This window comes from Poecilia mexicana, unplaced genomic scaffold, assembly GCF_051168715.1.
Source record: "Poecilia mexicana isolate PSO_F unplaced genomic scaffold, ASM5116871v1 scaffold_2, whole genome shotgun sequence".
Lineage (NCBI taxonomy): Eukaryota > Metazoa > Chordata > Actinopteri > Cyprinodontiformes > Poeciliidae > Poecilia > Poecilia mexicana.
In genome coordinates this window covers 24,910,674-24,916,999 of record NW_028263371.1, presented here as the reverse complement: position 1 = coordinate 24,916,999, position 6,326 = coordinate 24,910,674, and the positions used below count along the sequence as shown (strand labels likewise).

The window sequence follows — 6,326 nt, the reverse complement described above, 5'->3', positions numbered from 1 at the left end:
GAGATTCGTTCAGCTGAAGCTTTGATGGCATGTGAGCCAGCTGTTCAGGAAAGTTTATGATGGGACAGGATGTAATGTCTCCCTGCAGATGTGGAGAACAATCAGCTTTATCAGGTCCTAAAATAGAAAAGGTCCAAGTATGTTTTTTTTTTTTTGGCTGCAAGCAACTTTACATTATCAAACAACTATATGTCATGTCGGGTTCTAGCCGGGTTACCCACATGCAAGAACACACTAAGAGAAGCGATATGAAAACAATGATATTTATTTGGGGAAAGGTGGTGGGGTTCAGGGGAAGCAGTCCTGGAACCTGGGAACGGAGGGAACCGGTCGTCGGACTGTAGATGAGAACAATGGAGTGAACAAACTGGACAGACCCAAGGAAATGATTCTGAGAATCTTTCAGAGAGCGCTTACTTGAAGGCGGGGTTAAGTCTTGTCGGTGGCGGCGGCTGGAGAATAGGTTACCGGTGGAGAGCGAGCAGGTAAGCCTCGTAGCTGGAGGGAGGAGCGAGCTGACATCCGAGCTGGGTTCCGATGGTTATTCCCGGGGCATGAAGCGCCGGCAAGCCCAGCTTGTGGCGAGACGCAGGGGATCCACGGGAAGGGACCAGGGAGGTGAGTGCACGAGGGAAGGCAACCGATCGGTAACACCGATGGCGTCGTGAGGAAACAAGGGAAATCCAGACAGGAACGCTTATCCACCTCGAGGACTCTCTCAGGATGGCTTCAAGGAAACCTGACGGGGAGAACACAAGGAGCGATCAAACACGAGCTCAATCGGAGAAGGCTTTCACAAAGGAAACGTTACCAGTAGAGGCAAACACTCAGGCACTGGAGTGTCAGCTAGTCGGTCCTTATGAAGCACCTCCTCAGCTCTTGCAAATTAGACACCGGTGTGTCTACGGGTTGGCCACCACACTTCTCCAGGGGCCCCGCCCAGTGGTGACATCTGGTGGCTGTAAAGGGAAATAGCCTCCCAGAAAATCCAGGACAGAACAGGAGAGGGAAAAAACAAAAACAAAACAGACCCAACCTAACAGTACCCCCCCCTCAACGGACGCCACCTGGCGGCCGAGAAGAGGAGGAGGGCTGAGAGGCGGTGAAGTCACTAATAAGGGAGGGGTCAAGGATAAAGGAGCGGGGAACCCAAGAGCGTTCCTCCGGACCGTAGCCCTCCCAGTCAACGAGGTACTGGTGACCCCGACCACGCCGACGGGAAGCCACAATCCGGCGGACGGAGTATGCAGGATGACCGTCAATAAAACGGGTGGGAGGAGGGGGTTCGGCCGGAGGGCACAGATCACTGGACAGGACAGGTTTAATCTGCGAGACATGGAAAGTAGCATGAACACGTAGGGAGGGAGGAAGACGAAGGCGTACAGCTGCCGGACTGATGACTGACACTATCTCAAACGGGCCAATAAACCTGGGAGACAATTTCTTGGACATTGATTTGAGGGGTATGTCCCGGGTAGACAACCAGACCTTCTGACCGACCACGTAAGTGGGCGCAGAGGTTCTTCTCCGGTCAGCCTGTTTCTTGTTCTGAGCGGCTGTGTTAAGTGCAGTGATGGTTTCTGACCAGATCTTATTACAACGGCGAATGTGATGCTGTACTGAAGTGACAGATATGTCCTTCTCATCGGCTGGTAGGAGAGGGGGCTGGTAGCCAAGGGAGACCTTGAACGGGGAAAAACCTGTAGCTGCTGAAAAGTGACTGTTGTGAGCATATTCTACCCATGGTAGATATTGAGCCCAGTCCCCGGGATTAGATGCAGTCAGGCAACGCAGCATGGCCTCCAGCTCCTGATTCAACCTCTCCGTCTGGCCGTTAGTCTGAGGATGGTAACCAGAGGTTAATGACACCTTAGCCCCTAGGGCGGAACAAAACTGTCGCCAAACTTGGGAGATAAACTGAGGACCCCGATCGGATAGGATCTCCTGAGGGATGCCATGCAACTTAAAAACATGTTTAATGAGAAGCATGGCCGTTTGAGCGGCAGTGGGAAGTTTGCGAAGGGGAACAAAATGACCAGATTTGGAAAAGCGGTCAACGATAGTGAAAATGGTGGTCATACCCTTCGATGGAGGTAGTCCCGTGACAAAGTCAATTGCGATGTGAGACCAGGGTCTCTTGGGGATGGGTAATGGCTGGAGTAATCCTGTAGGTGGCTGATGGGAGGACTTGTTCCTGGAACAGACTGGACATGCTAACACAAACTCTTTGACATCTCTATGAACTGATGGCCACCAGAACCTTCGGTTGACCAATCCGATAGTTCGACTGATACCTGGGTGTCTGGAAAACTTGGAAGAATGTATCCACTGCAGGAAGCGGGATCGAGCGGAGGTAGGGACGTACGTCTTTCCCTGTGGACATGACTCAGGAGCTGGCTCGGTTAACTGGGCCTGACGGATGAGGTCTTCAACCTCCCAGGTAACCACTCCCACCGTGCAGCTGGGGGGAAGCAGGGGAGCAAGTTCCTTCTCAGCGTCATCAGGCGCATGCAGTCTAGAGAGAGCGTCAGGCTTGCCATTTTTAGAACCTGGACGGTAAGAAATGGACAGGTTGAATCGTGAAAAAAATAATGACCAGCGAGACTGTCGAGGGTTGGAGCGTTTAGCTGACTGAAGGTAAGACAGGTTTTTATGGTCAGTCCAGACTACTATGGGATGCTCGGCTCCCTCTAGCCAGTGTCGCCATTCCTCTAGAGCGAGCTTAATAGCCAGTAACTCTCTGTCCCCCACATCATAGTTGCGTTCTGCTGGCGAAAGTCTGCGAGAGAAAAATGCACAGGGGTGAGTCTTATTATCTTTTTCAGAGACTTGAGACAACACAGCCCCCACTCCAGAGTCTGAAGCATCGACCTCAAGGATGAACTGTTTAGTGGTATCGGGCTGGACTAGAACAGGGGCGTTAGCAAACAGGTTCTTGAGACGGTTGAAGGCTTCCTCTGCTTGAGGGGTCCAGGTGAAACTTGACTTGGTGGAAGTGAGCGCAGTTAGAGGTAAAGCTGTCTGGCTATAGTTCCGTATGAAACGGCGGTAAAAGTTGGCAAAACCCAGGAACCGCTGCAACTGTTTTCGGGTCTCGGGCCTAGGCCAGTCCAACACAGCTCTGATCTTGTCCCCTGAGGGTCTTACCTGCCCGCTCTCAAGGATGTAGCCCAGGAAGGTAACGGATGATCGGTGGAACTCACACTTCTCTGCCTTTACGTACAGTTTGTTCTCCAAAAGACGTTGGAGAACCTTTCGGACATGCATCTTGTGTTCCTCCAGGGACTTGGAGTAGATCAGTATGTTGTCTAGGTAAACGAAGACAAACACATTAATGAAGTCTCTGAGAACATCATTTACGAGGGCTTGGAAAAAGGCAGGTGCATTAGATAAACCAAACGGCATAACTAAATATTCATAGTGTCCCATTGGTGTCTTAAATGCCGTCTTCCACTCATCTCCCTCGCGAATGCGAAGGAGGTGGTAGGCGTTGCGGAGATCGAGTTTGGAGAAAATGGTGGCTTCTTGGACGGGGTCAAAGGCTGAGGAAAGAAGAGGTAAAGGATATTTATTTTTAATGGTGATCTGGTTCAACCCCCTGTAGTCAATACAGGGCCTCAAGGACCCATCCTTCTTCCCCACGAAGAAGAACCCTGCCCCAAGGGGTGACGATGAAGTGCGTATAATGCCTGCTGCCAACGAGTCATTAATGTATTTCTCCATGGTCTGACGCTCAGGACGGGAGATATTATAAAGTCGGCTGTTGGGTAGTGGGGCTCCGGGTAGCAGATCTATGGCACAATCATAGGGGCGGTGGGGGGGTAGAGAGAGTGCTTTGCTCTTACTGAAGACCGCAGCCAGATCCTTATATTCGAGGGGAACAGATGAAAGGTCAGGGGGGTCGGCCTCATGCTGCTCTGCCGTTAGAGAAGTCGGAGGGACGGCAGAGTGGAGACAGGTAGCATGGCACTCACTGGCCCATGACTCAATGGTAGCTTTTTTCCAATTTATCTGAGGGTTATGTGCGAGTAACCACTCGAACCCCAGGATGACAGAGGAGCTGACTGCAGGGAAAACAAAAAAAGAAATTAGCTCTGAATGGTTACCAGAAATCACAAGACGGACGGGTTTGGTCTTCTGGGTTATCCTGGGCAGGATCTCCCCATTTAGGGCTGAAACACGAAGTGGGACCGGAAGTGGTTCTGTAGCGATACCTAGCTGTTCAACAAGGGTAGAGTCAATTAGGTTTTGTTCACAACCTGAGTCAATGAAAACAGCCAGAGGAAGAGACTGATGGCGATGGAAAAGTGTAGCAGAAATAAGGAGACGAGATTTGTTATCCGTGGGTTGCTCCGGCAGCCTCCTCGTCGTTACCGCCGGGCCTGCAGGTTTAAACGTACCGGGCAGTTAGCGATGAAATGGTTGGGACCCCCACAATACAAGCATAACCGAGAGACTAGTCTCTTTTGCCTCTCCTCAGGTGTCAGGCGAGTGTTACCCAGCTGCATGGGTTCTGGTTCTGAGGTCTCCGAGGGGTTAGGTGCTTCCTGGAGACTAGAATGGGTAGCTTGTAGGGGGGCTCTGGCTGAAGGATTTCGGCGATTTCTCTCCTTGGCTCGAGACCGAATTCTATTATCCAGTTTTATGGTCAAACTTATAAACTCTTCTAAAGTTTCCGGTTCATCCAGAGTAGCCAACTCATCTTTAATCTGTTCACTCAATGCATGGAAGTAAGCACTCTTGAGTGCAGCAGCATCCCATTTAGAGGCTGCTGCCTTTATCCTGAAGTCGATGGCAAAATCGGACACAGTTCTTTGTCCCCGTCTTAGGTTCCAAAGTTCTCGGGAAACTGAAGTCTGGTCAGTCTCTTGACTAAACACCTGTTTTAATTCTTTAATGAAATCTGCATAAGAACAACCAAAATCAGTAGGGGAGGAAAACCTAGCCTCGGCCCAAGCCAGAGCTCGACCGGACAGCAGGGACAGCACATAAGCTATTTTAGCATTGTCGTGTGGGAAACTCTGAGGGCAGTAATTGAAAATGATGGAACACTGTAAGATGAATCCCCCACATTTGTGCACATCACCTGTGAACTTCTCGGGGGCTGGCGGTCGAATCTCCGAAAACGTGGGACGGACTGGCGGGTCTGGGGCTGCAGGTGAGGCTGGGGCTGGAGGCTGCGCCTGTTGAACTGAACCTTGCAAAAAGTTAGACAACTCAGTTAGCCGACGGTTTGTCTCGGCCCGTCTATTTCCCAACTCTCTTAAAGCTGAATCATGGGACTGTATGAGAGCATGTTGTTCCGATAAAGCCCTTCTTATTGCGTCTGCTGGGGTAGGCTGTTGGCCTGAGTGTTCTGTCATGTCGGGTTCTAGCCGGGTTACCCACATGCAAGAACACACTAAGAGAAGCGATATGAAAACAATAATATTTATTTGGGGAAAGGTGGTGGGGTTCAGGGGAAGCAGTCCTGGAACCTGGGAACGGAGGGAACCGGTCGTCGGACTGTAGATGAGAACAATGGAGTGAACAAACTGGACAGACCCAAGGAAATGATTCTGAGAATCTTTCAGAGAGCGCTTACTTGAAGGCGGGGTTAAGTCTTGTCGGTGGCGGCGGCTGGAGAATAGGTTACCGGTGGAGAGCGAGCAGGTAAGCCTCGTAGCTGGAGGGAGGAGCGAGCTGACATCCGAGCTGGGTTCCGATGGTTATTCCCGGGGCATGAAGCGCCGGCAAGCCCAGCTTGTGGCGAGACGCAGGGGATCCACGGGAAGGGACCAGGGAGGTGAGTGCACGAGGGAAGGCAACCGATCGGTAACACCGATGGCGTCGTGAGGAAACACAAGGGAAATCCAGACAGGAACGCTTATCCACCTCGAGGACTCTCTCAGGATGGCTTCAAGGAAACCTGACGGGGAGAACACAAGGAGCGATCAAACACGAGCTCAATCGGAGAAGGCTTTCACAAAGGAAACGTTACCAGTAGAGGCAAACACTCAGGCACTGGAGTGTCAGCTAGTCGGTCCTTATGAAGCACCTCCTCAGCTCTTGCAAATTAGACACCGGTGTGTCTACGGGTTGGCCACCACACTTCTCCAGGGGCCCCGCCCAGTGGTGACATCTGGTGGCTGTAAAGGGAAATAGCCTCCCAGAAAATCCAGGACAGAACAGGAGAGGGAAAAAACAAAAACAAAAACAAAACAGACCCAACCTAACACTATAGGGCTTTAGCACGAATAATAAAGAATAATAAAGAATGAAAGAATGTAATGTACACATGTGGCTCTAAAAAAGTGCAACACAGGGATGAAGCGCTTAAAAAAAGG

General features: G+C 51.1%; 1 long non-coding RNA gene across 1 annotated transcript; it reads right to left on the bottom strand.

Annotated features, from left to right (window-relative positions):
• Positions 1-247: 247 nt before the first annotated feature.
• LOC106913742 (uncharacterized) lies at positions 248-1,414 on the bottom strand. Its single transcript, XR_001417428.2, has 2 exons — positions 418-1,414; positions 248-338 (listed from the first exon to the last, which is right to left on the bottom strand). It is a non-coding gene; the product is annotated as an uncharacterized LOC106913742 (long non-coding RNA).
• Between the last annotated feature and the right edge of the window lie 4,912 nt (positions 1,415-6,326).